Source organism: Coregonus lavaretus, assembly GCF_964263955.1.
Source record: "Coregonus lavaretus genome assembly, chromosome: 12".
NCBI classification, from domain to species: domain Eukaryota; kingdom Metazoa; phylum Chordata; class Actinopteri; order Salmoniformes; family Salmonidae; genus Coregonus; species Coregonus lavaretus.
In genome coordinates, this window is record NC_139999.1 from 19,316,222 (window position 1) to 19,334,006 (window position 17,785).

The window sequence follows — 17,785 nt, forward strand, 5'->3', positions numbered from 1 at the left end:
GCAATATAGGTTATAGTCATTGGAGGAGGAAATGGTGTGTTGTTAGGACACAGACATGGTTCTAATTTCAGTGGTGCTCATGATGACCCACATAACAATTGAAATGTCAATGTGGCCCCCCTCAAACATATTGTATCATTGGGAACCCTTAGTAAGCAATGATAGGACCCTGAGCACAGGAATATACTATAATGAACATGTCGGCTTTCTGGACATTATAATCATTTATTTTCCATTCCATTGTTTGCTCAGCTTGTAATTGTAGTTGGTTATGTAAACATGATCAGAACAGGCATTGGATGATAAACAGAACAAAACATGGACCAATTCTGTGATATTTTTTTAAAAACAATTTGATCCACATCCTCACTTTTTGTCAATATTACAATATTGCTGGTTGATCAGCATCTGTCCTTGGTCTACATCACACAGCCTGGGAGTCCTCAATCCTGTAAGATACATGAAACACATAGCTAGGTTGTTGAATTATCATTATGTCTGTCATGGATCTGGTCCATACATTACCTTTTTGCTGTTCTCAGTTTAGCCCAGAGAACTGAGAATCAGGCAGGGATTCTCTCTCTCTGTATACAGTCAAAACATTGCTGTGGGGTTCCTACCCACTGTGTACATCAACACCCGGGTCAAGCCACCCATGATTGTCCAGCCTTGCTGTAGTCATGACTCTACTCTACTTCACCTAGGTGGTATAAGGATTTGATGATCATGGAAGGTGACCTGATTCAAATTTTTTGGGAAAGAGAGAATCCTCTCTCAGTTTTCAGAGCGCGTGTGAGTTATTATGTTATTTACAGTGACATGCTTATCTTCAAAATAAGCTACTCAAATGAATGTGTAGACTGCATTTTTCTGGAAAAACTTCAGTATGGCTGAATTGTTGTTGTCTGTTGACTCCTGAAACACAGACACAAAGGTGGAGTTAGTGAATAGTTACATGTCTGTCTGTCTGTCATGGATCAATGTAAAGCCTAGATTCTATGAACTTGATAATGACATACAATGACATACTCAAGTGTTCTCTGTGGAAAGGAAGGTGTCTGTCTGGCCATGGTTTCACTTCTGTGGCCGTGCAGAGCAGAGGGGGGCTGGGATGGGTAGCCTAAGAGTAAATGGTATGTAGGCAACTACAATATCAGTTCTCACATTTGGTGCCTGTTGGATAGGACAGAATGTGCAAAATTGAGGGATGAACTCCCTTACAAAAAAAAGATTACAGTTTTGAAACTGCAATAAAAGTTCAGTAACTGCAGCCGACTGTAGTATTTTGGATGCAGTAATTGCACTGTATCTGCAGTGACACTGCAAAAGTACAGCAGTAAAATAAACGGTGTTATTTTGGACGCAGTGTACTGTAATTATACTGCACTCTGACTGCAATCTTTTTTTGTAAGGGCTAATTTCACTAGCTATATACACCCAATTTCTCTTTGAAAGCAAGGTAGCTAGTTAATTAAAACATAATTATGTTTTGTCCTTACAACTTTACGTGAACTGTAGTTTGCACGTTTTGATATTACTTTGCAGTATTTTGTATCACATTTGCAAGCAAGCACATATTCCCTTTGACAGCTAGGTTTATTACTGTAGAGACAACTTGCAGTTTTGAAGACAGCTTCGCATTTGGTAACATACAAACAGTGCAGTCGCGTCAGTACTGGTAAAGCAGTGATTTAGTCACTGAGCTAAATATGAACGTAACTACAGTTACCTAGTTAGCTAACCAGCCAAACTTGTTAGTGACCCATAGGCCTACTCTTGCTGCTACTGCAGTGCTGCCGTGCATAACATGTCTCCAAAAATGACTATGTATCCCAGTTGTGTTGACATTTCACCTATCCAAGTTTTCATCCACTTTTGAGGTCACTAGCTAGCTATCCAGCTAATGTTAGCTAGGTGATGTTAGCCATGAAGCTGGCCCCTGATAAGTCGTTTGGCTAACGTGTGCCTTGCCAGGCTGCTTACTATAGCCAAGTGAACGTCAGTAGATCATCAGAATAATATTAGCTTTTTTCTTACTCACCATTTCACCATCAGCCCATCCAACAGCGCCAGATCGAACTAAGTGCATTACAGACAGCAGTAACCCCGCCTAAACCGTATCACCAGGTTGTAAACAGGAAGTAATGAAACCGCACCTGTTCCAAGTGAACTAAAGCCAGCCCTTGCAAGACACGTATAGTAGATTGAAATATACATCATTTTATTAGGAAACACATATCATAGATGCGCAAAAACCCGAAGGTTAACTTCGGGGTTTCCCTGTTCAAGCCATACCAAACATAACATATCATCCAAATTTGAGTGTCCCAGATTTACATTTACTATGTTACATCTAGTCTATGAGACCAGGCTGTTTTCAGAAGGTGAATAGCTCAATTGATTGTGACAGTCTTACGTTGCAAAATATGACTACATTCCCATTGAAAGCAAAGCAAAGTAAAGGAAAACGGTGTTAAGTCATTGACTTGAACGTCGTATAACTCAGCTATTGAGACTAAACAAAGATATCCCCATGTACACTAGTGCCGCATCTTTCTTTTGCAGCTTGTTTGTAGCCTAAAGCATTCCAGAGTTATGCATCCTATACATTTATATAGTCAGGGTTTGGGGGGACATTAGCCCCCTTCCCCGACCGCCGTGCCACTGGAATGGCCGTGCACGGCAGAGTTGTTGACAAATATCCGAAATGTCAAGAAGACAGGAGAAGGAGCATACTGGAATCTATTCTGGATGTTCGAAACAGGTGAGTTTTTCTGATGCTAGCAAGCATGCATTTGCATGTTGTTTAAATGTGCATTTGTTTTCTCAGCTACAGTTTGAGTTGTGTCCTGTCTCTGTCTGACAGTAAAATATAGCTAGCTCTTACCGTAGCTTGGACTATGGAGTAGCTAGCTAGCTAGTGTTGCAAAAGCCCATTGCATTGCATGTATTGTAAGGTAGCAGCGTGACGTCTAGAATTTGAGCTAGGTAGGTGCAGAAATACTCTGAAAACTCAATTGCTAACAACCCTGTTAAAAAATCCGGTATGTGGTTCTCGGTAACGGCCCGACGGCTCATGTCGAGAGGCGGGGAGTGTGTTGTGTATCTCCAATCAAGTTGATTTGTGAATTTTCATCGTCATTGGTGTCATATTGGCTTAGATATTATGGTAGGGAGATTTGAATTTAACATTGAGCTTCAACCAATGCCATACACAATAATTATTGTTCCTCATTGACAGATGCCATCCACCATTATGAGTCCTTCCCAGCAGATGACACTCACAACCACCACTCCTCCCTCCCAGATGACTGAGAGGTGGATCAAACATCTGCTTTATATCTAGATTCTATTTCACTATCAATATCGTCATATACAATTTGTTTTATTTTCAATAGACCAACTCTAACTTCATGCACCTGTGAAAATGTCTGAAAAACTGAAAAGTGTCTGCACTCACCCAGCTCTTTTAATCACCAAGCTCTTTTAAAACTGTCTCTACATCTAAAACTGTCTGTATTTCTGATATATTTAGCAACTGCTGAAGGCTTTGTTCTGTGCCCAGCTGTGAAGACAAAACAGGTAGCTTAGTGGTTAAGAGTGTTGTGCCAGTAACCGAAAGGTCGCTGGTTCTAATCCCCGAGGCGATTAGGTGAAAAATCTGTCGATGTGCCCTTGAGCAAGGCACTTAACCCTAATTGCTCCTGTAAGTCGCTCTGGATAAGAGCTTCTGCTAAATGACTCAAATGTAAAAATGTAATGTTGACAGTGTTGCAGCTATCTGATCTGTGTTGTGATTGGCTGGGTGTCAACGTCCAGAATGTAAACCACTCAGCCATGCTGCCAAACCAACCTCTATCTCCATAAGAGTGGAGACTGAACACTGCACCAAACATTCTATTCCCATGCCAAACTCTGACCTACAGCTTTCAGTAATGATATGACTCAACAAACATGTCATTCTTTGTTCTCTGTAAAATAATACTGTTGTCCTAAAGTAGATAACGCTTTACACCACTGAGCAAGGGTTGCATTTTGGGAGTGTGTGCGTGCCTGCACTTCTGTCAGGGGGTGTTTGATATTCTAAGGATACCACCTAAGCACCCATGGAGCTCAATGCCAGGGCATGCCCGTGACCCGACCCCAGCTGCTCTCGGTCCCTGCCAGGTCTGCCAGCCACTCATGGTCATCAAAGGGAGGACAGGCAGAGCACCTGTGTCTGTCTGTCCATTTGAGGGACAAAAGGACAGAACTCTCTCAAGATTCTATATGCTACCCTATTAGTCCATGAGCCAGGGGGGATGGTCGGGCTCACTTGGGGTGACGATTTCTCATAGTGATTTTCTTGAAGGTCTTTGTCCCTAGAGTTGGAAAATGTGTGACAGCAGTGCAGCAATGGCAGCTTTCTCTGTGTTATCACTCTTTCTGCACTATGAAACATCGTCACCCAAAGTGAGCCCAAAAGTATGAGGACACCTGCTCGTCAAACATCTCATTCCAAAATCATGGGCATTAATATGGAGTTGGTCCCCCCTTTGCTGTGATAACAGCCTCCACTCCTCTGGGAAGGCTTTCCACTAGATGTTGGAACATTGCTGCTGGGACTTGCTTAAATTCAGCCACAAGAGCTTTAGTGAGGTCGGGCACTGATGTTGGCCATTATGCCTGGCTCACAGTCGGCATTCCAATTCATCTCAAATGTGTTCAATGGGGTTGAGGTCAGGGCTCTGTGCAGGCCAGTCAAGTTCTTCCACACCGATCTCAACAAACCATTTCTGTATGGACCTCGCTTTGTGCACGGGGGCATTGTCATGCTGAAACAGGAAAGGGCCTTCCCCAAATTGTTGCCATAAAGTTGGAAGTACAGAATCGTCTAGAATGTCATTGTGACGCAGTGGTCTAAGGCGCAGTGGTCTAAGGCACTGCATCTCAGTGCTTGAGGCGTCCCTACAGACCCCCTGGTTCGATTCCAGGCTGTATCACAACCGGCCTTGATTGGGAGTCCCATAGGGCGGCGCACAATTGGCCCAGCGTCGTCCGGGTTTGGCCGGTGTAGGCCGTCATTGTAAATAAGAATTTGTTCTTAACTGACTTGCCTAGTTAAATAAAGATAAAATAAAATAAAAATAAATATGCTGTAGCGTTAAGATTTCCCTTCACTGGAACTAAAGGGCCTAGCCCAAACCATGAAAAACAGCCCCAGACCATTATTCCTCCTCCACCAAACTTTACAGTTGGCACTATGCATTGGTATCACACTATGCATGTAGTGTTCTCCTGGCATCCGCCAAACCCAGATTAGTCCGTCGGACTGACAGATGGTGAAGTGTGATTCATCACTCCAGAGAACGCATTTCCACTGCTCCAGAGTCCAATGGCGGCGAGCTTTACACCACTCCAGCCGACGCTTGGAATTGGGCATGGTGATCTTAGGCTTGTGTGCGGCTGCTCGGCCATGGAAACCCATTTCATGAAGCTCCCGACGAACAGTTATTGTACTGACATTGCTTACAGAGGCAGTTTGGAACTCGGTAGTGAGTGTTGCAACGGAGGAGACCATTTTTACGCGCTACGCACTTCAGCACTCGGCGGTCCTGTTCTGTGAGCTTGTGTGGCTTACCACTTCGTGGTTGAGCTGTTGTTGCTCCTAGACGTTTCCACTTCACAATAACAACACTTACAGTTGACATTGGGGCAGATCTAGCAGGGCAGAAATTTGATGAACTGACTTGTTGGAAAGGTGGCATCCTATGACGGTGCCACTTTGAATGTCACTGAGCTCTTCAGTAAGGCCATTCTACTGCCAATGTTTGTCTATGGCGATTGCATGGCTGTGTGCTAGATTTTATATACCTGTCAGCAACGGGTGTGGCTGAAATAGCAGAATCCACTAATTTGAAGGGGTGTCCACATACTTTTGTATTCTGGAAAGTATTCAGACCCCTTTCCTTTTTCCACATTTTGTTACGTTATAGCCTTACTCTAAAATTGATTAAAATGTTTTTTTTTCCCACTCATCAATCTACACACAATACCCCATAATGACAAAGCAAAAACAGGTGTTTAGAATTTTTTGCAAATTTATAAAATTAAATATCACATTTACATAAGTATTCAGATCTTTTACTCAGTACTTTGTTGAAGCACCTTTGGCAGTGAATACAGCCTTGAGTCTTCTTGGGTATGACGCTACAAGCTTGGCACACCTGTATTTGGGGAGTTCTTCTCCGCAGATCCTCTCAGGTTGGATGGGGAGCATCGCTGCACAATTATTTTCAGGTCTCTCCAGAGATGTTAGATTGGGTTCAAGTCCGGGCTCTGGCTGGGCCACTCGTGGACATTCAGAGACTTGTCTCGAAACCGTTCCTGCGTTGTCTTGGCTGTGTGCTTAGGATCATTGTCCTGTTGGAAGGTGAACCTCTGCCCCAGTCTGAGGTCCTGAGTGCGCTGAGCAGGTTTTCATCAAGGATCTCTCTGTACTTTACTCCGTTCATCTTTCTGTCGATGCTGACTAGTCTCCCAGTCCCTGCCGCTGAAAAACATCCCCACAGCATGATGCTGCCACCACCATGCTTCACTGTAGGGATGGTGTCAGGTTTCCTCCAAACGTGACGCTTGGCACTTAGGCCAAAGACTTCAATCTTGGTTTCATCAGACCAGAGAATCTTGTTTCTCATGGTCTGAGAGTCCTTTAGGTGCTTCCGTCTGGCCACTCTACCATAAGGCCTGATTGGTGGAGTACTGCAGAGATGGTTGTCCTTCTGGAAGGTTCTCCCATCTCCACAGAGGAACTCTGGAACTCTGTTAGTGACCATCGGGTTCTTGGTCACCTCCCTGACCAAGGCCCTTCTCCCCTGATTGCTCAGTTTGGCCGGGCGGCCAGCTCTAGGAAGAGTCTTGTTGGTTCCAAACTTCTTCCATTTAAGAATGATGGAGGCCACTGTGTTCTTGGGGACCTTCAATGCTGCAAAAATTTTTTTGCACTGTCAACTGTGGGACCTTATATAGACAGGTGTGTGCCTTTCCAAATCATGTCCAATCAATTGAATTTACCACAGGTGGACTCCAATTAAGGTGTAGAAACATCTCAAGGATGATCAATGGAAACAGGATGCACCTGAGCTCAATTTCGAGTCTCATAGCAAAGGGTCTGAATACTTACGTAAATAAGTTATTTCTGTTTTTTTTTTTATACATTTGCAAACATTTCTAAAAACCTGTTTTCACTTTGTCATTATAGGGTATCGTGTGTAGATTGATGAGGATTCTTTTTCTTTAATCCATTTTAGAATAAGGCTGTAACGTAACAAAATGTGGAAAAGCGGAAGGGGTCTGAATACTTCCCGAATGTATGAAGCAGATTAACACAGACCTGATAGATACAGAGGAAAGTGGCAGTGTGTTCCCAACACAAACATATCACTCATGTCAGGTTGAGGAGACACAAACCCATATACCCAAGGGTATGGTTTTATTTGGCCAACAAACGTTGCCAAATAAAATGTTGCTGAACACTGTCTGCTCCAGTGTTCAGCAGACATTGACTAAAAACACTTTCAAAAGTAGCTTCAAAATGATGAATTTCCCCCTTTGTCCCACTAAAATAAAAAGATTGACATTTGAATATAAATAACGGGAGAGGGAGGCGGAGGTTTAAGCAGGCGTAGGGTGACAAAGCGATGTGACAACCACAGAAAAAAAATGCGACACCTGGCCTCGTCCTTGATTCGGATAAAAGGATGATACATCACAAAGTGACAGGGCAATAAAATTGTTATTACCCCAAGGAAGGGAAAGGAGAAGAAGAGTCTATTTTTAGTGCAAGTAAAAACATTATTATCTATCAATAATTAGCCTGCCCTCGCTGCACTCCAATGTGAGATCTCATTCATAGAAACATTCTCATATTTTCAGGACAAAAACTTTTAAGTGCACATACTAGAAATGAATATCCCATACATGTAATCAGAGTGGTAGTGACTTTGGAGTATAACTGCATTAGACAGCTGTCTTTCAGCAGTTTGATTGTGACCAGGTCTGACTCAGAGGGAAGCTCAGGACATGTTTCTGTGATTGGGTATGTTATCCTTCTCAACCGCACCCCTGTTGTTCCTCTCCCCCAATTGATTCCACAACCCTTTCTCTCCCCCAATTAAGAGTTCAATGAGCAGAGCTGTGATGGACTGCTCAATGAGTATTGTCTGTGCCAATCCTTCCCTCACTATTCAATTCAATTTCAATTTTCAATTCAATTTCAATTTAAGGGCTTTATTGGCATGGGAAACGTGTGTTAACATTGCCAAAGCAAGTGAAGTAGATAGTAAACAAAAGTGAAATAAACAATAAATATTAACAGTAAACATTGCACTCAGAAGTTTCAAAAGAATAAAGACATTTCAAATGTCATATTATGTATACAGTGAGGGAAAAAAGTATTTGATCCCCTGTTGATTTTGTACGTTTGCCCACTGACAAAGAAATGATCAGTCTATAATTTTAATGGTAGGTTTATTTGAACACTGAGAGACAGAATAACAACAAAAAAATCCAGAGAAACGCATGTCAAAAATATTATACAATGATTTGCATTTTAATGAGGGAAATAAGTATTTGACCCCCTCTCAATCAGAAAGATTTCTGGCTCCCAGGTGTCTTTTATACAGGTAATGAGCTGAGATTAGGTGCACACTCTTAAAGGGAGTGCTCCTAATCTCAGTTTATTACCTGTATAAAAGACACCTGTCCACAGAAGCAATCAATCAATCAGATTCCAAACTCTCCACCATGGCCAAGACCAAAGAGCTCTCCAAGGATGTCAGGGACAAGATTGCAGACCTACAAAAGGCTGGAATGGGCTACAAGACCATCGCCAAGCAGCTTGGTGAGAAGATGACAACAGTTGGTGCGATTATTCTCAAATGGAAGAAACACAACAGAACTGTTAATCTCACTCGGCCTGGTGCTCCATGCATGATCTCACCTCGTGGAGTTGCAATGATCATGAGAACGGTGAGGAATCAGCCCAGAACTACACGGGAGGATCTTGTTAATGATCTCAAGGCAGTTGGGACCATAGTCACCAAGAAAACAATTGGTAACACACTACGCCGTAAAGGACTGAAATCCTGCAGCGCCCGCAAGGTCCCCCTGCTCAAGAAAGCACATATACAGGGCCGTCTGAAGTTTGCCAATGAACATCTGAATGATTCAGAGGAGAACTGGGTGAAAGTGTTGTGGTCAGATGAGACCAAAATCGAGCTCTTTGGCATCAACTCAACCCGCCGTGTTTGGAGAAGGAGGAATGCTGCCTATGACCCCAAGAACACCATCCCCACCATCAAACATGGAGGTGGAAACATTATGCTTTGGGGGGGGGGGGGGGGGGTTCTACTAAGGGGACAGGACAACTTCACCGCATCAAAGGGACGATGGACGGGGCCATGTACCGTCAAATCTTGGGTGAGAACCTCCTTCCCTCAGCCAGGGCATTGAAAATGGGTCGTGGATGGGTATTCCAGCATGACAATGACCCAAAACACACGGCCAAGGCAACAAAGGAGTGGCTCAAGAAGAAGCACATTAAGGTCCTGGAGTGGCCTAGCCAGTCTCCAGACCTTAATCCCATAGAAAATCTGTGGAGGGAACTGAATGTTCGAGTTGCCAAACGTCAGCCTCGAAACCTTTATGACTTGGAGAAGATCTGCAAAGAGGAGTGGGACAAAATCCCTCCTGAGATGTGTGCAAACCTGGTGGCCAACTACAAGAAACGTCTGACCTCTGTGATTGCCAACAAGGGTTTTGCCACCAAGTACTAAGTCATGTTTTGCAGAGGGGTCAAATACTTATTTCCCTCATAAAAATGCAAATCAATTTATAACATTTTTGACATGCATTTTTCGGGATTTTATTGTTGTTATTCTGTCTCTCACTGTTCAAATAAACCTACCATTAAAATTATAGACTGATCATGTCTTTGTCAGTGGGCAAACGTACAAAATCAGCAGGGGATCAAATACTTTTTTCCCTCACTGTATATACAGTGTTGTAACAATGTGCAAATAGTTAAAGTACAAATGGGAAAATAAATAAACATAAATATGGGTTGTATTTACAATGGTGTTTGTTCTTCACTGGTTGCCCTTTTCTTGTGGCAACAGGTCACAAATCTTGCAGCTGTGATGGCACACTGTGGTTTTTCACCCAGTAGATAAGGGAGTTTATCAAAATTGGGTTTGTTTTCAAATTCTTTGTGGTTCGCTGTAATCTGAGGGAAATATGTGTCTCTAATATGGTCATACATTTGGCAGGAGGTTAGGAAGTGCAGCTCAGTTTCCACCTCATTTTGTGGGCAGTGTGCACATAGCCTGTCTTCTCTTGAGAGCCAGGTCTGCCTACGGCGGCCTTTCTCAATAGCAAGGCTATGCTCACTGAGTCTGTACATAGTCAAAGCTTTCCTTAAGTTTGCGTCAGTCACAGTGGTCAGGTATTCTGCCACTGTGTACTCTCTGTTTAGGGCCAAATAGCATTCTAGTTTGCTCTGTTTTTTTGTTTGTTCTTTCCAATGTGTCAAGTAATTCTCTTTTTGTTTTCTCATGATTTGGTTGGGTCTAATTGTGTTGTTGTTGTTGTTGTCCTGGGGCTGTGTGGGGTCTGTTTGTGCTTGTGAACAGAGCCCCAGGACAAGCTTACTTAGGGGACTCTTCTCCAAGTTCATCTCTCTGTAGGTGATGGCTTTGTTATGGAAGGTTTGGGAATCACTTCCTTTTAAGTGGTTATAGAATTTAACGGCTTTTTTCTGGATTTTGATAATTAGCGGGTATTGGCCTAATTCTGCTCTGCATGCATTATTTGGTGTTTTACGTTGTACACGGAGGATGTTTTTGCAGAATTCTGCATGCAGAGTCTCAATTTGGTGTTTGTCCCATTTTGTGAATTCTTGGTTGGTGAGCGGACCCCAGACCTCAGAACCATAAAGGGCAATGGGTTCTATAACTGATTCAAGTATTTTTAGCCAGATCCTAATTGGTATGTCAAATTTGATGTTCCTTTTGATGGCATAGAAGGCCCTTCTTGCCTTGTCTCTCAGATCGTTCACAGCTTTGTGGAAGTTACCTGTGGCGCTGATATTTAGGCTGAGGTATGTATAGTTTTTTGTGTGCTCTAGGGCAACGGTGTCTAGATGGAATTTGTATTTGTGGTCCTGGCAACTGGACCTTTTTTGGAACACCATTATTTTTGTCTTACTGAGATTTACTGTCAGGGCCCAGGTCTGACATAATCTGTGCAGAAGATCTAGGTGCTGCTGTAGGCCCTCCTTGGTTGGTGACAGAAGCACCAGATCATCAGCAAACAGAAGACATTTGACTTCAGATTCTAGTAGGGTGAGGCCGGGTGCTGCAGACTGTTCTAGTGCCCTCGCCAATTCGTTGATATATATGTTGAAGAGGGTGGGGCTTAAACTGCATCCCTGTCTCACCCCACGGCCCTGTGGAAAGAAATGTGTGTGTTTTTTGCCAATTTTAACCGCACACTTGTTGTTTGTGTACATGGATTTTATAATGTCGTATGTTTTTCCCCCAACCCCACTTTCCATCAATTTGTATAGCAGACCCTCATGCCAAATTGAGTCAAAAGCTTTTTTGAAATCAACAAAGCATGAGAAGCCTTTGCCTTTGTTTTGGTTTGTTTGTTTGTCAATTAGGGTGTGCAGGGTGAATACGTGGTCTGTCGTACGGTAATTTGGTAAAAAGCCAATTTGACATTTGCTCAGTACATTGTTTTCACTGAGGAAATGAACTAGTCTGCTGTTAATGATAATGCAGAGGATTTTCCCAAGGTTGCTGTTGACGCATATCCCACGGTAGTTATTGGGGTCAAATTTGTCTCCACTTTTGTGGATTGGAGTGATCAGTCCTTGGTTCCAAATATTGGGGAAGATGCCAGAGCTAAGGATGATGTTAAAGAGTTTAAGTATAGCTAATTGAAATTTGTGGTCTGTATATTTTATCATTTCATTGAGGATACCATCAACACCACAGGACTTTTTGGGTTGGAGGGTTTGTATTTTGTCCTGTAGTTCATTCAATGTAATTGGAGAATCCAGTGGGTTCTGGTAGTCTTTAATAGTTGATTCTAAGATTTGCATTTGATCATGTATATTTTTTTGCTGTTTGTTCTCTGTTATAGGGCCAAAAAGATTGGAGAAGTGGTTTACCCATACATCTCCGTTTTGGATAGATAGCTCTTCGTGTTGTTGTTTGTTTAGTGTTTTCCAATTTTCCCAGAAGTGGTTAGAGTCTATGGATTCTTCAATTACATTGAGCTGATTTCTGACATGCTGTTCCTTCTTTTTCCATAGTGTATTTCTGTATTGTTTTAGTGATTCACCATAGTGAAGGCGTAGGCTCAGGTTTTCTGGGTCTCTGTGTTTTTGGTTGGATAGGTTTCTCAATTTCTTTCTTAGGTTTTTGCATTCTTCATCAAACCATTTATCACTGTTATTACTTTTCTTTGGTTTTCTGTTGGAGATTTTTAGATTTGATAGGGAAGCTGAGAGGTCAAATATACTGTTTAGGTTTTCTACTGCCAAGTTTACACCTTCACTATTACAGTGGAACGTTTTGTCCAGGAAGTTGTCTAGAATGGATTGAATTTGTTGTTTCTAGTTTTTTGGTAGGTTTCAACACTACTTTCCTTCCATCTATAGCATTTCTTAATATTATTCAGTTCCTTTGGCTTTGATGCCTCATGATTGAGTATTGCTCTGTTCAAGTAGACTGTGATTTTGCTGTGGTCTGATAGGGGTGTCAGTGGGCTGACTGTGAACGCTCTGAGAGACTCTGGGTTGAGGTCAGTGATAAAGTAGTCTACAGTACTACTGCCAAGAGATGAGCTATAGGTGTACCTACCATAGGAGTCCCCTCGAAGCCTACCATTGACTATGTACATACCCAGTGTGCGAATGAGCTGCAGGAGTCGTGACCCGTTTTTGTTGGTTATGTTGTCGTAGTTGTGCCTAGGGGGGCATATGGGGGAGGGAATGCTGTCACCTCCAGGTGGGTGTTTGTCCCCATGTGTGCTGAGGGTGTCAGGTTCTTGTCCAGTTCTGGCATTTAGGTCACCACAGACTAGACCTATTCTCTGTCTCTCTCTCTCAGTCTCTCTCTATCACTCAGTTATTCTCTATACCTCACTGTCCATCACCAACTCTCTCTCTCTGCCCCTTTCCCTCCATTCCCAGATATTGCATGTCTTTCTGTCCCTTGATCTGCCCACCTTGGGGGCCCTTGACCAAAGCAGTTCAGTTACAGGTCACTGAGGCCCTAATGCACCAAGCACTAAACTGCTAATCCTCATGCTTTAGTGAAGTGAGAAAATCCAATTTCAGAGATCTGTAATTCCATAAACCTTATTAGGCACCACAGTGGCTGTTCTGCCTCTGGGGACCAGGAATTGAGTGGAGAGGAGGGAACAGGGAAGGAGAGGAGAGGAGGGAACAGGGAAGGAGTGGAGAGGAGGGAACAGGGAAGGAGTGGAGAGGAGGGAACAGGGAAGGAGTGGAGAGGAGGGAACAGGGAAGGAGTGGAGAGGAGGGAACAGGGAATGAGAGGAGAGGAGGGAACAGGGAATGAGAGGAGAGGAGGGAACAGGGAAGGAGAGGAGAGGAGGGAACAGGGAAGGAGAGGAGAGGAGGGAACAGGGAAGGAGAGGAGAGGAGGGGCTAGCGCTAGGGCAGGGACCTCAACACTGGGAGAAAAAGAGAGGAGAGAAGGGGGGAAATTGGGAGAAATGGAACTGAATGATGAGAAGATTAACACAGAAATTGAAGAAAAGAGAGTCAGAATGATCAAGACAGATCCATAGCCAGGGGTTGCAATCTTGTTACTCCTACAAGTTGCTGATAGCTAAATGTGCTGTGGGCCCCTCAGGAATGCTTCCAAATAGATCTGCAGAAGTGTTGAAGCTAAAGCTCTCTGTCTAAATGATGAGCCACTAAATCATTACGAGAACACATTCATCATTTACCTCTTTCTGCAGTCATAATAACATGGAGTTGTAGATGAGGACTCTGTCAATTATGAAAACATTCACATGGTATGTTACAGTATCTTCAAGCAGCAGAAGAAAAAATGAAGTAATTTTAAAAGATGAGAGAACATGAGGAACTCATTGCCTCTGTCAGAAACATCACTCACTGTCCTCATATGATCACCTTCCTTCTCTTCTCCCTATTGCTCACCATGGCACCTTTAATGTTGGTTCCCATTCCACCACTGCACCACCACTGAAGTCATTTAATCAAAGCATCGATGGGCAACTTAGCACCGCTGTTATCTGAGACCTGACTTCTATTGTTGTCCCTCCCTGTTGTCCAGGAGGGAGGAGGGAAGGAGGGAGGGAGGAGGGAGGGAGGGTGTGTTTGTTTGCTGCTGCTGTCCTAATGGGGACCGTGGGAAATGCCTCAGAAGGAGGAGAGGATGGTCAGGATCCAGAATTTGTTTTTGTTGGAAAGGGGATGGCAGGGATGCAGAGGGTAAGATGACGATGGTGATGATAATAATTGTTATAATGATAAGGATGCTTTTGACCTCAACCAAAGCATCTCAGACTGAAGGGTGAGAGTACTTAAAAAAAGATTTCTGCTCTTGAAAATATGAGTGAAACTAAAAAGTTTATTTGATAAATAATTCAACACCATGACAACCAATACTGATCAGAAGAGGCCACAAGAGCAGTGAACTAGTTGAAATCAAAGGCTTGAATCTTACTGACAACACTGTTGTTTGATATGTCCAGTGTAAGAGCCCAGTGTTCCTTTATCTCCAGTGATGCAGGACTCTGAAGTCTGACTGGCTGGGTGTAATTACATCTGCAGGACACCTACACTGCAGCACCGCCTACATAGATAGCAGATTGAAATCACATTGCACAAGCCTCTACACATACAGCACACAAAGAAGATTGCAAACATACACACATATACAAACAGTCTTCTCTCTGTGGACATCAGTTCATCAGAAAAGTGACACTTCAAAACCCTAATTAAAGAGGCCCTCTCAGCCACTATCATTAAAGAGTAGAGCTGCAGGCTGAGATTAAAACATAGATCTCCAGATATCTTATCATCACAGGGCCTAGCACACAGCAGCTCATACATACTGATGAAGAGGGAACTCAGAGAGGAACAGGAGCACTAGATACAGGCCTACTTACAGGCCTCACTCATTGCAACAACAAAAAAAATAGAGTCACCATCCTCCAAGTCATCCTCCAATCTTAATCATGCTCTTTGCATCTCAGTCTTTCAGCATCATTTTGTCTCCTCTTTCAACCTCCAGCTCTGTCTATAATCGGCCCTACCAGCCTAATGAAGAGTGGAGGTAAAGTGAGCAGCCACACTAGAAGCAGGAGACAGACAGACATGTCACATTGAGTGTTGTCACTGTCACCGATATCTGCCTCCTGTCACTCCTGTGGGCTGGCTCTGTGGTTAGTGTGTAATGGCCTGCCAATATGTCTTCCCCCTGGCTGGGAGACACCAGACATGTCCTGTACTCAAATCAACAACTGTCAATACTACAGTGTCTATATGCAGTATCTACAGTGCATAACATTCTACACTCATGCATGTATGCACAGCTTCGAACCAAACGATCTCCAAGCACATGTAAGCACATTCCCTATTAAACATAGACTACACATGCAACCCTTTCATGTATTCCCACTGAGCCGCAGCAGACAGCCTCTCAACAGGTCTCAAGGTTAAGCCTCCAGCTGAGAGTGTGTGTGAGGACAAAGAAAGACAGATCATGCTGTGTGTGTGTGTGTGTGTGTGTGTGCGTGCGTGAACCAGCGGAATGCCTAGGGGCTAGCTGACAGGTTGACTAAACAGGAGCAGCCTCCTCCAGTCCACCGTCCAGCAGAGAAAAGAGGCCAGTTGATCTGGGGGTTAGCTCCAACCTCCAGCAGCAGAGTGCACAGTAAATAATGAAGGTCTTAACTACAGATCTCTGCCACCTCTAACCAATAGCCCTCCATCCCTCCAGTCAGTAAACAGCAGCTAGCCATCCAGGCAGCCATCCAGTCTCAGTCATGAATATTTCAGCCTCAGTTTCTCTATCAGCACTCAGAGAACACTCACTACCGCCTGATCCTTTTGACCCATAAAGACACAGACAAAACACTGATGTGAACATCTAAACTAGTCTACCCTACAGCCTGGGACACAACAGGAGAGCTGTTTCTACTGGAACGAACACTCTACGGTAAATATGGGTTTTATTCACTTCAATCCCACAATAATATAAAAAAGGGGCGTTATACCGTATACATCTGATATAAACACAAGATTAAATAATACAGTATTTTCACATATATTATGACAATGCGTAGACCAACAGCAAAACCAAGGGAATGTGAAATATCATTGGGGCAAGAACCAGAGAGAGAACCAAACCAATACTTTAATCCAAAAGAACAGAAACCACATCAAGAACACATATGAGCCAAGTCAGTGTGAGCAGAACAATGCTCTACAAGATGGATGAATCTCCTAAATGCCTTTCTTGATAAACCTGGGGGGAAATTGTAAACTTGGAAATGACTATTCATAATTTCTGAATAATCTGTTAAATCAGTGCCCTATTTATAGAAGAACCGAACTACTGCGCTAATAGGCACAGTATTGGCATCTAAAGTCGCCCACTACCATGATACAGTGACTTACTGTAATAATTCTTATTATAAAGCTACATGTCTAATGGGCTGCATTGAGACAATGATTTATCAGTGACCCAAATCCTGCTCAGATAATCCCTACCATCGTGTTGATGAGTTGTCGTAGTGCTGCTGCAAAAGTACATTGTCCCAGGGGCATTGGCAGACATAATGTAAGTAAGCTAATTTATGTCCCTCTAACTCCTCTGAATGTGTCTGTCAATCCTACAACTGTTGAATGCAGTAATCATGCACCTATGAACCTGAGTTATGCTGTTAGCACTGAGGCAGTTTGCCCTAGTAGGATGTCCACTGTGTGCAGCTCACCCTGCACTATCAGCTCAAACATAAATATCACTGTCATGTCTACCTCTCATAAGCCTCCCAGTAAAGCAATAAAGCACACCAGAAAAGTGCTAAAAATAGCCCACATTAACATACAGTTGAAGTCGGAAGTTTACATACACCTTAGCCAAATACATTTAAACTAAGTTTTTCACAATTCCTGACATTTAATCCTAGTAAAAATTCCCTGTCTTAGGTCAGTTAGGATCACCACTTTATTTTAAGAATGTGAAATGTCAGAATAATAGTAGAAAGAATGATTTATTTCAGCTTTTCTTTCTTTCATCACATTCCCAGTGTGTCAGAAGTTTACATACACTCAATTAGTATTTGGTAGCATTGCCTTTAAATTGTTTAACTTGGGTCAAACGTTTCGGGTAGCCTTCCACAAGCTTCCCACAACAAGTTGGGTGAATTTTGTCCGATTCCTCCTGACAGAGCTGGTGTAACAGTCAGGTTTGTAGGCCTCCTTGCTCGCACACGCTTTTTCAGTTCTGCCCACAAATGTTCTATAGGATTGAGGTCAGGGCTTTGTGATGGCCACTCCAATACCTTGACTTTGTTGTCCTTAAGCCATTTTGCCACAACTTTGGAAGTATGCTTGGGGTCATTGTCCATTTGGAAGACCCACTTGCGACCAAGCTTCCTGACTGATGTCTTGAGATTTTGCTTCAATATATCCACATAATTTTCCTTCCTCATGATGCCATCTATTTTGTGAAGT

General features: G+C 43.1%; 1 long non-coding RNA gene across 1 annotated transcript; it reads right to left on the reverse strand.

Moving 5' to 3' along the window:
• Positions 1 to 210: 210 nt before the first annotated feature.
• Positions 211 to 2,119, reverse strand: LOC311138378. The gene is made up of 4 exons (XR_014614039.1): positions 2,042 to 2,119; positions 1,030 to 1,173; positions 526 to 915; positions 211 to 449 (listed from the first exon to the last, which is right to left on the reverse strand). It is a non-coding gene; the product is annotated as an uncharacterized lncRNA (long non-coding RNA).
• Between the last annotated feature and the right edge of the window lie 15,666 nt (positions 2,120 to 17,785).